Source organism: Sus scrofa, chromosome 15, assembly GCF_054392235.1.
Source record: "Sus scrofa isolate SSC_HxYL_T2T_F1_AM1 chromosome 15, Sscrofa_HxYL_maternal_Yorkshire_Landrace_v2.0, whole genome shotgun sequence".
NCBI classification, from domain to species: domain Eukaryota; kingdom Metazoa; phylum Chordata; class Mammalia; order Artiodactyla; family Suidae; genus Sus; species Sus scrofa.
This window is the reverse complement of record NC_139397.1, coordinates 10,833,899-10,850,250: the sequence shown is the minus strand read 5'-3', so window position 1 is coordinate 10,850,250 and position 16,352 is coordinate 10,833,899.

Sequence of the window (16,352 nt, the reverse complement as noted above, 5' to 3'; positions counted from 1 at the left end):
TTCCCGATTGAATGCAGTGGTTGCAATGAAGCATGATTGAATGCAGTGGATTCCATGAAGCGTGGCCCTATGGTACCCGATTGAATGCACTGGTTGCAATGAAGCATGATTGAATGCAGTGGATTCCATGCAGCATGGAGAAATGGAACCCTATTAAATGCAGGGGATTTTATGCAGCATGATTGAATGCAGTGGATTCCATGCAGCATGATTGAATGCAGTAGATTCCATGCAGTGAGGCCCAATGCATCCCGATTAAATGCAGTGGATTTTATGCAGCGAGGCCCAAAGCATCCCTATTGAATGCAGTGGATTCCATGCAGCGTCACTGAATGCAGTGGATTCGATGCAGCATGGTAAAATGCATCCCGATTGAACCCAGTGTATTCTATGCAGCGTGGCTAAATGGATCCCGATTGAATGCAGTGGATTCCATGCAGCGTGGCCCAATGGATCTCGAGAGAATGCAGTGGATTCCATGCAGTGTGGTGCAATGGATTTTGATTGAACGCAGTGGATTCCATGCATCGTTGTGCAATGGATCCCAATTGAATGCAGTGAATTCCATGCAGCGTGATTGAATGCAGTACATTCCATGCAGCATGGTAAAATGCATCCCGATTAAATGCAGTGGATTCCATCCAGCTTGATTGAATGCAGTTGATTCCATGGAGCGTGGCCCAATGCATCCCGATTAAATGCAGTGGATTTTATGCAGCATGGCCCAAAGCATCCCGATTGAAGGTAGTGCATTCCATGCAGCATCACTGAATGCAGTGGATTCCATGCAGCATGGTAAAATGCATCCCGATTGAACGCAGTGTATTCCATGAAGCATGGCGAAATGGATCCCGATTGAATGCAGTGGATTCCATGCAGCGTGGCCCAATGGATCTCGATTGAACGCAGTGTATTCCATGCAGTGAGGCCCAATGAATCCCAATTGAATGCAGTGGATTCCATACAGCATGGAGAAATTGAACCCTATTAAATGCAGGGGATTTTATGCAGCATGATTGAATGCAGTGGATTCCAAGCAGCATGATTGAATGCAGTAGATTCCATGCAGTGAGGCCCAATGCATCCCGATTAAATGCAGTGGATTTTATGCAGAGAGGCCCAAAGCATCCCGATTGAATGCAGTGGATTCCATGCAGCGTCACTGAATGCAGTGGATTCGATGCAGCATGGTTAAATGCATCCCGATTGAACGAAGTGTATTCCATGCAGCGTGGCTAAATGGATCCCGATTGAATGCAGTGGATTCCATGCAGCGTGGCCCAATGGATCTCGAGAGATTGCAGTGGATTCCAAGCAGAGTGGTGCAATGGATTTTAATTGAACGCAGTGGATTCCATGCATCGTGGTGCAATGGATCCCAATTGAATGCAGTGAATTCCATGCAGCGTGATTGAATGCAGTATATTCCATGCAGCGTGGTAAAATGCATCCCGATTAAATGCAGTGGATTCCATCCAGCTTGGTTGAATGCAATTGATTCCATGGAGCATGGCCCAATGCATCCCGATTAAATGCAGTGGATTTTATGAAGCATGGCCCAAAGCATCCCGATTGAATGTAGTGCATTCCATGCAGCATCACTGAATGCAGTGGATTCCATGCAGCATGGTAAAATGCATCCCGATTGAACGCAGTGGATTACATGCAGCATGGCTAAATGGATCCCGATTGAATGCAGTAGATTCCATGCAGTGTCATTGAATGCAGTGGATTCCATGCAGCATGGTAAAATGCGTCACGATTGATGCAGTGGATTCCATGCAGTGTCATTGAATGCAGTGGATTCCATGCAGCATGGTAAAATGCATCCCGATTAATGCAGTGGATTCCATGCAGTGTCAATGAATGCAGTGGATTCCAGGCAGCATGATAAAATGCATCCCGATTGATGCAGTGGATTCCATGCAGCGGGGTTAAATGGATCCCGATTGAATGCAGTGGATTCCATGCAGCGTGGCCCAATGGATCTCGATTGAATGCAGTGGATTCCATGCAGCGTGGCCCAATGGATCTCGATTGAATGCAGTGGATTCCATGCAGTGTGGTGCAGTGGATTCTGATTGATTGCAGTGAATTCCATGCATCGTGGCACAATGGATCCCAATTGAATGCAGTGGATTCCATGCAGCGTGGCCCAATGGATCTCGATTGAATGCAGTGGATTCCATGCAGCGTGTTTGAATGCAGTGTATGCCATGCAGCGTGAAGAAATGGAACCCTATTGAATGCAGTGGATTTTATGCAGCATGATTGAATGCAGTGGATTCGATGCAGCATGATTGAATGCAGTGGATTCCAGGCAGCGAGGCCCAATGAATCCCGATTGAATGCAGTGGATATTATCCAGCATGGCCCAAAGCATCCCGATTGAATGCAGTGGATTCCATGCAGCGTGTTTGAATGCAGTGGATTCCATGCAGCATGGCCCAATGGTTCCCGATTGAATGCAGTGGTTGCAATGAAGCATGATTAAATGCAGTGGATTCCATGCAGCATGGAGAAATTGAACCGTATTAAATGCAGGGGATTTTATGCAGCATGATTGAATGCAGTGGATTCCATGCAGCATGATTGAATGCAGTAGATTCCATGCAGTGAGGCCCAATGCATCCCGATTAAATGCAGTGGATTTTATGCAGCGAGGCCCAAAGCATCCCGATTGAATGCAGTGGATTCCATGCAGCGTCACTGAATGCAGTGGATTCGATGCAGCATGGTAAAATGCATCCCGATTGAACCCAGTGTATTCCATGCAGCGTGATAAATGGACCCCAATTGAATGCAGTGGATTCCATGCAGCGTGGTGCAATGGATCTCGAGAGAATGCAGTGGATTCCATGCAGCGTGATTGAATGCAGTACATTCCATGCAGCATGGTAAAATGCATCCCGATTAAATGCAGTGGATTCCATCCAGCTTGATTGAATGCAGTTGATTCCATGGAGCGTGGCCCAATGCATCCCGATTAAATGCAGTGGATTTTATGCAGCATGGCCCAAAGCATCCTGATTGAAGGTAGTGCATTCCATGCAGCATCACTGAATGCAGTGGATTCCATGCAGCATGGTAAAATGCATCCCGATTGAACGCAGTGTATTCCATGAAGCATGGCGAAATGGATCCCGATTGAATGCAGTGGATTCCATGCAGCGTGGCCCAATCGATCTCGATTGAACACAGTGTATTCCATGCAGTGAGGCCCAATGAATCCCAATTGAATGCAGTGGATTCCATGCAGCATGGAAAAATTGAACCCTATTAAATGCAGGGGATTTTATGCAGCATGATTGAATGCAGTGGATTCCAAGCAGCATGATTGAATGCAGTAGATTCCATGCAGTGAGGCCCAATGCATCCCGATTAAATGCAGTGGATTTTATGCAGAGAGGCCCAAAGCATCCCGATTGAATGCAGTGGATTCCATGCAGCGTCACTGAATGCAGTGGATTCGATGCAGCATGGTTAAATGCATCCCGATTGAACGAAGTGTATTCCATGCAGCGTGGCTAAATGGATCCAGATTGAATGCAGTGGATTCCATGCAGCGTGGCCCAATGGATCTCGAGAGATTGCAGTGGATTCCAAGCAGAGTGGTGCAATGGATTTTAATTGAACGCAGTGGATTCCATGCATCGTGGTGCAATGGATCTCAATTGAATGCAGTGAATTCCATGCAGCGTGATTGAATGCAGTATATTCCATGCAGCGTGGTAAAATGCATCCCGATTAAATGCAGTGGATTCCATCCAGCTTGGTTGAATGCAATTGATTCCATGGAGCATGGCCCAATGTATCCCGATTAAATGCAGTGGATTTTATGCAGCATGGCCCAAAGCATCCCGATTGAATGTAGTGCATTCCATGCAGCATCACTGAATGCAGTGGATTCCATGCAGCATGGTAAAATGCATCCCGATTAAACGCAGTGGATTACATGCAGCATGGCTAAATGGATCCCGATTGAATGCAGTAGATTCCATGCAGTGTCATTGAATGCAGTGGATTCCATGCAGCATGGTAAAATGCGTCACGATTGATGCAGTGGATTCCATGCAGTGTCATTGAATGCAGTGTATTCCATGCAGCATGGTAAAATGCATCCCGATGGATGCAGTGGATTCCATGCAGTGTCAATGAATGCAGTGGATTCCAGGCAGCATGATAAAATGCATCCCGATTGATGCAGTGGATTCCATGCAGCGGGGTTAAATGGATCCCGATTGAATGCAGTGGATTCCATGCAGCGTGGCCCAATGGATCTCGATTGAATGCAGTGGATTCCATGCAGCGTGGCCCAATGGATCTCGATTGAATGCAGTGGATTCCATGCAGTGTGGTGCAGTGGATTCTGATTGATTGCAGTGAATTCCATGCATCGTGGCACAATGGATCCCAATTGAATGCAGTGGATTCCATGCAGCGTGGCCCAATGGATCTCGATTGAATGCAGTGGATTCCATGCAGCGTGTTTGAATGCAGTGTATGCCATGCAGCGTGAAGAAATGGAACCCTATTGAATGCAGTGGATTTTATGCAGCATGATTGAATGCAGTGGATTCGATGCAGCATGATTGAATGCAGTGGATTCCAGGCAGCGAGGCCCAATGAATCCCGATTGAATGCAGTGGATATTATCCAGCATGGCCCAAAGCATCCCGATTGAATGCAGTGGATTCCATGCAGCGTGTTTGAATGCAGTGGATTCCATGCAGCATGGCCCAATGGTTCCCGATTGAATGCAGTGGTTGCAATGAAGCATGATTAAATGCAGTGGATTCCATGCAGCATGGAGAAATTTAACCGTATTAAATGCAGGGGATTTTATGCAGCATGATTGAATGCAGTGGATTCCATGCAGCATGATTGAATGCAGTAGATTCCATGCAGTGAGGCCCAATGCATCCCGATTAAATGCAGTGGATTTTATGCAGCATGGCCCAAAGCATCAAGATTGAAGGTAGTGCATTTCATGCAGCATCACTGAATGCAGTGGATTCCATGCAGCATGGTAAAATGCATCCCAATTGAACGCAGTGCATTCCATGCAGCGGGGTTAAATGGATGCCGATTGAATGCAGTGGATTCGATGCAGCGTGGCCCAATGGATCTCGATTGACTGCAGTGGATTCCATGCAGAGTGGCCCAATGGATCTCGATTGACTGCAGTGGATTCCATGCAGCGTCACTGAATGCAGTGGATTCCATGCAGCATGGTAAAATGCATCCCGATTGATGCAGTGGATTCCATGCAGTGTCATTGAATGCAGTGGATTCCATGCAGCATGGTTTAATGCATCCCAATTGAACGCAGTGCATTCCATGCAGCGGGGTTAAATGGATCCCGATTGAGTGCAGTGGATTCGATGCAGCGTGGCCCAATGGATCTCGAGAGAATGCAGTGGATTCCATGCAGTGTGGTGCAATGGATTTAAATTGAACGCAGTGGATTCCATGCATCGTGGCGCAATGGATCCCAATTGAATGCAGTGAATTCCATGCAGCGTGATTGAATGCAGTATATTCCATGCAGCGTGGTAAAATGCATCCCGATAAAATGCAGTGGATTCCATCCAGTTTGATTGAATGCAGTTGATTCCATGGAGCGTGGCCCAATGCATCCCGATTAAATGCAGTGGATTTTATGCAGCATGGCCCAAAGCATCCCGATTGAAAGAAGTGCATTCCATGCAGCAACACTGAATGCAGTGGATTCCATGCAGCATGGTAAAATGCATCCCGATTGAACGCAGTGTATTCCATGAAGCATGGCTAAATGGATCCCGAGTGAATGCAGTGGATTCCATGCAGTGTCATTGAATGCAGTGGATTCCATGCAGCATGGTAAAATGTGTCACGATTGATGCATTGGATTACATGCATTGTCATTGAATGCAGTGGATTCCATGCAGCATGGTTAATTGCATCACGATTGATGCAGTGGATTCCATGCAGTGTCAATGAATGCAGTGGATTCCAGGCAGCATGTTAAAATGCATCCCGATTGATGCAGTGGATTCCATGCAGCGGGGTTTAATGGATCCAGATTGAATGCAGTGGATTCCATGCAGCGTGGCCCAATGGATCTCGATTGAATGCAGTGGACTCCGTGCAGTGTGGTGGAGTGGATTCTGATTGATTGCAGTGAATTCCATGCAGCGTGGCCCAATGGATCTCGATTGAATGCAGTGGATTCCATGCAGCGTGTTTGAATGCAGTGTATTCCATACAGCGTGAAGAAATGGAACCCTATTGAATGCAGTGGATTTTATGCAGCATGATTGAATGCAGTGGATTCCATGCAGCATGATTGAATGCAGTGGATTCCAGGCAGCGAGGCCCAATGAATCCCGATTGAATGCAGTGGACATTATCCAGCATGGCGCAAAGCATCCCGATGGAATGCAGTGGATTCCATGCAGCGTGTTTGAATGCAGTGGATTCCATGCAGCATGGCCCAATGGTTCCCGATTGAATGCAGTGGTTGCAATGAAGCATGATTGAATGCAGTGGATTCCATGAAGCGTGGCCCTATGGTACCCGATTGAATGCACTGGTTGCAATGAAGCATGATTGAATGCAGTGGATTCCATGCAGCATGGAGAAATGGAACCCTATTAAATGCAGGGGATTTTATGCAGCATGATTGAATGCAGTGGATTCCATGCAGCATGATTGAATGCAGTAGATTCCATGCAGTGAGGCCCAATGCATCCCGATTAAATGCAGTGGATTTTATGCAGCGAGGCCCAAAGCATCCCGATTGAATGCAGTGGATTCCATGCAGCGTCACTGAATGCAGTGGATTCGATGCAGCATGGTTAAATGCATCCCGATTGAACGAAGAGTATTCCATGCAGCGTGGCTAAATGGATCCCGATTGAATGAAGTGGATTCCATGCAGCGTGGCCCAATGGATCTCGAGAGATTGCAGTGGATTCCATGCAGTGTGGTGCAATGGATTTTAATTGAACGCAGTGGATTCCATGCATCGTGGTGCAATGGATCCCAATTGAATGCAGTGAATTCCATGCAGCGTGATTGAATGCAGTATATTCCATGCAGCGTGGTAAAATGCATCCCGATTAAATGCAGTGGATTCCATCCAGCTTGATTGAATGCAGTTGATTCCATGGAGCGTGGCCCAATGCATCCCGATTAAATGCAGTGGATTTTATGCAGCATGGCCCAAAGCATCCCGATTGAAGGTAGTGCATTCCATGCAGCATCACTGAATGCAGTGGATTCCATGCAGCATGGTAAAATGCATCCCGATTGAACGCAGTGTATTCCATGAAGCATGGCTAAATGGATCCCGAGTGAATGCAGTAGATTCCATGCAGTGTCATTGAATGCAGTGGATTCCATGCAGCATGGTATAATGTGTCACGATTGATGCAGTAGATTCCATGCAGTGTCATTGAATGCAGTGGATTCCATGCAGCGTGGCCCAATGGATCTCGATTGAATGCAGTGGATTCCATGCAGCGTGGCCCAATGGATCTCGATTGAATGCAGTGGATTCCATGCAGTGTGGTGCAGTGGATTCTGATTGATTGCAGTGAATTCCATGCATCGTGGCACAATGGATCCCTATTGAATGCAGTGGATTCCATGCAGCGTGGCCCAATGGATCTCGATTGAATGCAGTGGATTCCATGCAGCGTGTTTGAATGCAGTGCATGCCATGCAGCATGAAGAAATGGAACCCTATTGAATGCAGTGCATTTTATGCAGCATGATTGAATGCAGTGGATTCCATGCAGCATGATTGAATGCAGTGGATTCCAGGCAGCGAGGCCCAATGAATCCCGATTGAATGCAGTGGATATTATCCAGCATGGCCCAAAGCATCCCGATTGAATGCAGTGGATTCCATGCAGTGTGTTTGAACGCAGTGGATCCATGCAGCATGGCCCAATGGTTCCCGATTGAATGCAGTGGTTGCAATGAAGCATGATTGAATGCAGTGGATTCCATGAAGCGTGGCCCTATGGTACCCGATTGAATGCACTGGTTGCAATGAAGCATGATTGAATGCAGTGGATTCCATGCAGCATGGAGAAATGGAACCCTATTAAATGCAGGGGATTTTATGCAGCATGATTGAATGCAGTGGATTCCATGCAGCATGATTGAATGCAGTAGATTCCATGCAGTGAGGCCCAATGCATCCCGATTAAATGCAGTGGATTTTATGCAGCGAGGCCCAAAGCATCCCTATTGAATGCAGTGGATTCCATGCAGCGTCACTGAATGCAGTGGATTCGATGCAGCATGGTAAAATGCATCCCGATTGAACCCAGTGTATTCTATGCAGCGTGGCTAAATGGATCCCGATTGAATGCAGTGGATTCCATGCAGCGTGGCCCAATGGATCTCGAGAGAATGCAGTGGATTCCATGCAGTGTGGTGCAATGGATTTTGATTGAACGCAGTGGATTCCATGCATCGTTGTGCAATGGATCCCAATTGAATGCAGTGAATTCCATGCAGCGTGATTGAATGCAGTACATTCCATGCAGCATGGTAAAATGCATCCCGATTAAATGCAGTGGATTCCATCCAGCTTGATTGAATGCAGTTGATTCCATGGAGCGTGGCCCAATGCATCCCGATTAAATGCAGTGGATTTTATGCAGCATGGCCCAAAGCATCCCGATTGAAGGTAGTGCATTCCATGCAGCATCACTGAATGCAGTGGATTCCATGCAGCATGGTAAAATGCATCCCGATTGAACGCAGTGTATTCCATGAAGCATGGCGAAATGGATCCCGATTGAATGCAGTGGATTCCATGCAGCGTGGCCCAATGGATCTCGATTGAACGCAGTGTATTCCATGCAGTGAGGCCCAATGAATCCCAATTGAATGCAGTGGATTCCATACAGCATGGAGAAATTGAACCCTATTAAATGCAGGGGATTTTATGCAGCATGATTGAATGCAGTGGATTCCAAGCAGCATGATTGAATGCAGTAGATTCCATGCAGTGAGGCCCAATGCATCCCGATTAAATGCAGTGGATTTTATGCAGAGAGGCCCAAAGCATCCCGATTGAATGCAGTGGATTCCATGCAGCGTCACTGAATGCAGTGGATTCGATGCAGCATGGTTAAATGCATCCCGATTGAACGAAGTGTATTCCATGCAGCGTGGCTAAATGGATCCCGATTGAATGCAGTGGATTCCATGCAGCGTGGCCCAATGGATCTCGAGAGATTGCAGTGGATTCCAAGCAGAGTGGTGCAATGGATTTTAATTGAACGCAGTGGATTCCATGCATCGTGGTGCAATGGATCCCAATTGAATGCAGTGAATTCCATGCAGCGTGATTGAATGCAGTATATTCCATGCAGCGTGGTAAAATGCATCCCGATTAAATGCAGTGGATTCCATCCAGCTTGGTTGAATGCAATTGATTCCATGGAGCATGGCCCAATGCATCCCGATTAAATGCAGTGGATTTTATGAAGCATGGCCCAAAGCATCCCGATTGAATGTAGTGCATTCCATGCAGCATCACTGAATGCAGTGGATTCCATGCAGCATGGTAAAATGCATCCCGATTGAACGCAGTGGATTACATGCAGCATGGCTAAATGGATCCCGATTGAATGCAGTAGATTCCATGCAGTGTCATTGAATGCAGTGGATTCCATGCAGCATGGTAAAATGCGTCACGATTGATGCAGTGGATTCCATGCAGTGTCATTGAATGCAGTGGATTCCATGCAGCATGGTAAAATGCATCCCGATTAATGCAGTGGATTCCATGCAGTGTCAATGAATGCAGTGGATTCCAGGCAGCATGATAAAATGCATCCCGATTGATGCAGTGGATTCCATGCAGCGGGGTTAAATGGATCCCGATTGAATGCAGTGTATTCCATGCAGCGTGGCCCAATGGATCTCGATTGAATGCAGTGGATTCCATGCAGCGTGGCCCAATGGATCTCGATTGAATGCAGTGGATTCCATGCAGTGTGGTGCAGTGGATTCTGATTGATTGCAGTGAATTCCATGCATCGTGGCACAATGGATCCCAATTGAATGCAGTGGATTCCATGCAGCGTGGCCCAATGGATCTCGATTGAATGCAGTGGATTCCATGCAGCGTGTTTGAATGCAGTGTATGCCATGCAGCGTGAAGAAATGGAACCCTATTGAATGCAGTGGATTTTATGCAGCATGATTGAATGCAGTGGATTCGATGCAGCATGATTGAATGCAGTGGATTCCAGGCAGCGAGGCCCAATGAATCCCGATTGAATGCAGTGGATATTATCCAGCATGGCCCAAAGCATCCCGATTGAATGCAGTGGATTCCATGCAGCGTGTTTGAATGCAGTGGATTCCATGCAGCATGGCCCAATGGTTCCCGATTGAATGCAGTGGTTGCAATGAAGCATGATTGAATGCAGTGGATTCCATGCAGCATGGAGAAATTGAACCGTATTAAATGCAGGGGATTTTATGCAGCATGATTGAATGCAGTGGATTCCATGCAGCATGATTGAATGCAGTAGATTCCATGCAGTGAGGCCCAATGCATCCCGATTAAATGCAGTGGATTTTATGCAGCGAGGCCCAAAGCATCCCGATTGAATGCAGTGGATTCCATGCAGCGTCACTGAATGCAGTGGATTCGATGCAGCATGGTAAAATGCATCCCGATTGAACCCAGTGTATTCCATGCAGCGTGATAAATGGACCCCAATTGAATGCAGTGGATTCCATGCAGCGTGGTGCAATGGATCTCGAGAGAATGCAGTGGATTCCATGCAGCGTGATTGAATGCAGTACATTCCATGCAGCATGGTAAAATGCATCCCGATTAAATGCAGTGGATTCCATCCAGCTTGATTTAATGCAGTTGATTCCATGGAGCGTGGCCCAATGCATCCCGATTAAATGCAGTGGATTTTATGCAGCATGGCCCAAAGCATCCCGATTGAAGGTAGTGCATTCCATGCAGCATCACTGAATGCAGTGGATTCCATGCAGCATGGTAAAATGCATCCCGATTGAACGCAGTGTATTCCATGAAGCATGGCTAAATGGATCCCGATTGAATGCAGTGGATTCCATGCAGCGTGGCCCAATGGATCTCGATTGAACGCAGTGTATTCCATGCAGTGAGGCCCAATGAATCCCAATTGAATGCAGTGGATTCCATGCAGCATGGCGCAATGGATGTCGATTGAATGCAGTGGTTTCCCTGCAATGTGGCAAAATGGATCCCGATTGACTGCAGTGGATTCCATGCAGCGTCACTGAATGCAGTGGATTCCATGCAGCATGGTAAAATGCATCCCGATGGATGCAGTGGATTACATGCAGTGTCATTGAATGCAGTGGATTCCATGCAGCATGGTAAAATGCATCCCAATTGAACGCAGTGCATTCCATGCAGCGGGGTTAAATGGATCCCGATTGAATGCAGTGGATTCGATGCAGCGTGGCCCAATGGATCTCGAGAGAATGCAGTGGATTCCATGCAGTGTGGTGCAATGGATTTAAATTGAACGCAGTGGATTCCATGCATCGTGGCGCAATGGATCCCAATTGAATGCAGTGAATTCCATGCAGCGTGATTGAATGCAGTACATTCCATGCAGCATGGTAAAATGCATCCCGATTAAATGCAGTGGATTCCATCCAGCTTGATTGAATGCAGTTGATTCCATGGAGCGTGGCCCAATGCATCCCGATTAAATGCAGTGGATTTTATGCAGCATGGCCCAAAGCATCCCGATTGAAGGTAGTGCATTTCATGCAGCATCACTGAATGCAGTGGATTCCATGCAGCATGGTAAAATGCATCCCAATTGAACGCAGTGCATTCCATGCAGCGGGGTTAAATGGATGCCGATTGAATGCAGTGGATTCGATGCAGCGTGGCCCAATGGATCTCGATTGACTGCAGTGGATTCAATGCAGCGTGGCCCAATGCATCTCGATTGACTGCAGTGGATTCCATGCAGCGTCACTGAATGCAGTGGATTCCATGCAGCATGGTAAAATGCATCCCGATTGATGCAGTGGATTCCATGCAGTGTCATTGAATGCAGTGGATTCCATGCAGCATGGTTTAATGCATCCCAATTGAACGCAGTGCATTCCATGCAGCGGGGTTAAATGGATCCCGATTGAATGCAGTGGATTCGATGCAGCGTGGCCCAATGGATCTCGAGAGAATGCAGTGGATTCCATGCAGTGTGGTGCAATGGATTTTAATTGAACGCATTGGATTCCATGCATCGTGGTGCAATGGATCCCAATTGAATGCAGTGAATTCCATGCAGCGTGATTGAATGCAGTATATTCCATGCAGCGTGGTAAAATGCATCCCGATAAAATGCAGTGGATTCCATCCAGCTTGATTGAATGCAGTTGATTCCATGGAGCGTGGCCCAATGCATCCCGATTAAATGCAGTGGATTTTATGCAGCATGGCCCAAAGCATCCCGATTGAAGGTAGTGCATTCCATGCAGCATCACTGAATGCAGTGGATTCCATGCAGCATGGTAAAATGCATCCCGATTGAACGCAGTGTATTCCATGAAGCATGGCTAAATGGATCCCGATTGAATGCAGTGGATTCCATGCAGCATGGCCCAATGGTTCCCGATTGAATGCAGTGGTTGCAATGAAGCATGATTGAATGCAGTGGATTCCATGAAGCATGGCCCTATGGTACCCGATTGAATGCACTGGTTGCAATGAAGCATGATTGAATGCAGTGGATTCCATGCAGCATGGAGAAATTGAACCCTATTAAATGCAGGGGATTTTATGCAGCATGATTGAATGCAGTGGATTCCATGCAGCATGATTGAATGCAGTAGATTCCATGCAGTGAGGCCCAATGCATCCCGATTAAATGCAGTGGATTTTATGCAGAGAGGCCCAAAGCATCCCGATTGAATGCAGTGGATTCCATGCAGCGTCACTGAATGCAGTGGATTCGATGCAGCATGGTAAAATGCATCCCGATTGAACGAAGTGTATTCGATGCAGCGTGATAAATGGATCCCGATTGAATGCAGTGGATTCGATGCAGCGTGGCCCAATGGATCTCGAGAGAATGCAGTGGATTCCATGCAGTGTGGTGCAATGGATTTTGATTGAACGCAGTGGATTCGATGCATCGTTGTGCAATGGATCCCAATTGAATGCAGTGAATTCCATGCAGCGTGATTGAATGCAGTACATTCCATGCAGCATGGTAAAATGCATCCCGATTAAATGCAGTGGATTCCATCCAGCTTGATTGAATGCAGTTGATTCCATGGAGCGTGGCCCAATGCATGCCGATTAAATGCAGTGGATTTTATGCAGCATGGCCCAAAGCATCCCGATTGAAGGTAGTGCATTCCATGCAGCATCACTGAATGCAGTGGATTCCATGCAGCATGGTAAAATGCATCCCGATTGAACGCAGTGTATTCCATGAAGCATGGCGAAATGGATCCCGATTGAATGCAGTGGATTCCATGCAGCGTGGCCCAATGGATCTCGATTGAACGCAGTGTATTCCATACAGTGAGCCCCAATGAATCCCAATTGAATGCAGTGGATTCCATGCACCATGGCGCAATGGATGTCGATTGAATGCAGTGGTTTCCCGGCAATGTGGCACAATGGATCCCGATTGACTGCAGTGGATTCCATGCAGCGTCACTGAATGCAGTGGATTCCATGCAGCATGGTAAAATGCATCCCGATTGACGCAGTGGATTCCATGCAGTGTCATTGAATGCAGTGGATTCCATGCAGCATGGTAAAATGCATCCCAATTGAACGCAGTGCATTCCATGCAGCGGGGTTAAATGGATCCCGATTGAATGCAGTGGATTCGATGCAGCATGGCCCAATGGATCTCGAGAGAATGCAGTGGATTCCATGCAGTGTGGTGCAATGGATTTTAATTGAACGCAGTGGATTCCATGCATCGTGGTGCAATGGATCCCAATTGAATGCAGTGAATTCCATGCAGCGTGATTGAATGCAGTACATTCCATGCAGCGTGGTAAAATGCATCCCGATTAAATGCAGTGGATTCCATCCAGCTTGATTGAATGCAGTTGATTCCATGGAGCGTGGCCCAATGCATCCCGATTAAATGCAGTGGATTTTATGCAGCATGGCCCAAAGCATCCCGATTGAATGTAGTGCATTCCATGCAGCATCACTGAATGCAGTGGATTCCATGCAGCATGGTAAAATGCATCCCGATTGAACGCAGTGTATTCCATGAAGCATGGCGAAATGGATCCCGATTGAATGCAGTGGATTCCATGCAGCGTGGCCCAATGGATCTCGATTGAATGCAGTGTATTCCATGCAGTGAGGCCCAATGTATCCCAATTGAATGCAGTGGATTCCATGCAGCATGGCGCAATGGATGTCGATTGAATGCAGTGGTTTCCCTGCAATGTGGCACAATGGATCCCGATTGACTGCAGTGGATTCCATGCAGCGTCACTGAATGCAGTGGATTCCATGCAGCATGGTAAAATGCATCCCGATTGATGCAGTGGATTCCATGCAGTGTCATTGAATGCAGTGGATTCCATGCAGCATGGTAAAATGCATCCCAATTGAACGCAGTGCATTCCATGCAGCGGGGTTAAATGGATCCCGATTGAATGCAGTGGATTCGATGCAGCATGGCCCAATGGATCTCGAGAGAATGCAGTGGATTCCATGCAGTGTGGTGCAATGGATTTAAATTGAACGCAGTGGATTCCATGCATTGTGGCGCAATGGATCCCAATTGAATGCAGTGAATTCCATGCAGCGTGATTGAATGCAGTATATTCCATGCAGCGTGGTAAAATGCCTCCCGATTAAATGCAGTGGATTCCATCCAGCTTGATTGAATGCAGTTGATTCCATGGAGCGTGGCCCAATGCATCCCGATTAAATGCAGTGGATTTTATGCAGCATGGCCCAAAGCATCCCGATTGAAGGTAGTGCATTCCATGCAGCATCACTGAATGCAGTGGATTCCATGCAGCATGGTAAAATGCATCCCGATTGAACGCAGTGTATTCCATGAAGCATGGCTAAATGGATCCCGTTTGAATGCAGTGTATTCCATGCAGCGTGGCCCAATGGATCTCGATTGAACGCAGTGTATTCCATGCAGTGAGGCCCAATGAATCCCAATTGAATGCAGTGGATTCCATGCAGCATGGCGCAATGGATGTCGATTGAATGCAGTGGTTTCCCTGCAATGTGGCACAATGGATCCCGATTGACTGCAGTGGATTCCATGCAGCGTCACTGAATGCAGTGGATTCCATGCAGCATGGTAAAATGCATCCCGATTGATGCAGTGGATTCCATGCAGTGTCATTGAATGCAGTGGATTCCATGCAGCATGGTAAAATGCATCCCAATTGAACGCAGTGCATTCCATGCAGCGGGGTTAAATGGATCCCGATTGAATGCAGTGGATTCGATGCAGCATGGCCCAATGGATCTCGAGAGAACGCAGTGGATTCCATGCAGTGTGGTGCAATGGATTTAAATTGAACTCAGTGGATTCCATGCATCGTGGCGCAATGGATCCCAATTGAATGCAGTGAATTCCATGCAGCGTGATTGAATGCAGTATATTCCATGCAGCGTGGTAAAATGACTCCCGATTAAATGCAGTGGATTCCATCCTGCTTGATTGAATGCAGTTGATTCCATGGAGCGTGGCCCAATGCATCCCGATTAAATGCAGTGGATTTTATGCAGCATGGCCCAAAGCATCCCGATTGAAGGTAGTGCATTCCATGCAGCATCACTGAATGCAGTGGATTCCATGCAGCATGGTAAAATGCATCCCGATTGAACGCAGTGTATTCCATGAAGCATGGCTAAATGGATCCCGATTGAATGCAGTGGATTCCATGCAGCGTGGCCCAATGGATCTCGATTGAACGCAGTGTATTCCATGCAGTGAGGCCCAATGAATCCCAATTGAATGCAGTGGATTCCATGCAGCATGGCGCAATGGATGTCGATTGAATGCAGTGGTTTCCCTGCAATGTGGCACAATGGATCCCGATTGACTGCAGTGGATTCCATGCAGCGTCACTGAATGCAGTGGATTCCATGCAGCATGGTAAAATGCATCCCGATTGATGCAGTGGATTCCATGCAGTGTCATTGAATGCAGTGGATTCCATGCAGCATGGTTTAATGCATCCCAATTGAACGCAGTGCATTCCATGCAGCGGGGTTAAATGGATCCCGATTGAATGCAGTGGATTCGATGCAGCGTGGCCCAATGGATCTCGAGAGAATGCAGTGGATTCCATGCAGTGTGGTG